The sequence below is a fragment of the Sinocyclocheilus rhinocerous genome, unplaced genomic scaffold (assembly GCF_001515625.1).
Source record: "Sinocyclocheilus rhinocerous isolate Xijiao unplaced genomic scaffold, SAMN03320098_v1.1 scaffold225, whole genome shotgun sequence".
In the NCBI taxonomy this organism is placed as follows: Eukaryota; Metazoa; Chordata; class Actinopteri; order Cypriniformes; family Cyprinidae; genus Sinocyclocheilus; species Sinocyclocheilus rhinocerous.
Window position 1 is genome coordinate 1,813,528 of NW_015630532.1, and position 708 is coordinate 1,814,235.

Genomic DNA, 708 nt, shown 5'->3' on the forward strand with positions numbered 1-708 from the left:
GGATTCACCATCTGTAAATACATGATTGTTAGAACAATAAGTTTGAATTAAGCTTTGTTTCATCTGTTGTTGACTTGTATATGTATTTATTGTGATGCTTACTTTTATTCATTCCTTTACTCATTTATTCATGTTTATTGTTGTCAGTAAATAAAATATAAATATTTTATTAATTCATGTATTAATTGCTTGACTGAAAATTGATGTATTCACATCGACTGCATTTGTTCAACTAGTGTATATTTATGTATAGCTATGTCACGACAAAAAAGTATATATTTTTTCATTTTAAGTAAAAAAAAAAAAGTTATATAATTATTGGTTAGCATTTATCATTATTATTGCATGTAAGTGTTGGGGTGGGCAAACGATGCAATTCATTCGGGGGTAATCTTAATGTTTAAGTAGTAATACTTACAATTTTAAAGTATAAAATCAACAAGTCTTCTCCAAAGGCGAGATCTTCGAGCAGCTGCCCGACAAATCCTTTGAGCAGATATTGCAAACGCTGAGGAAAACCATACTAGATTGTTGAGTTAGTGATGCTATGAGAATGTATTGGCTATACTACAATCATAAAAAAAGGGCAGCTGTTTCTTCAACAAGACCACAAAATGGGCAAGTTTCATCATTATCAAGATACTTACAGATAGATGAATTAAACCTGTCACTCATATCTTTTAAGTTGTTGCGCTTGTTATAACGTCG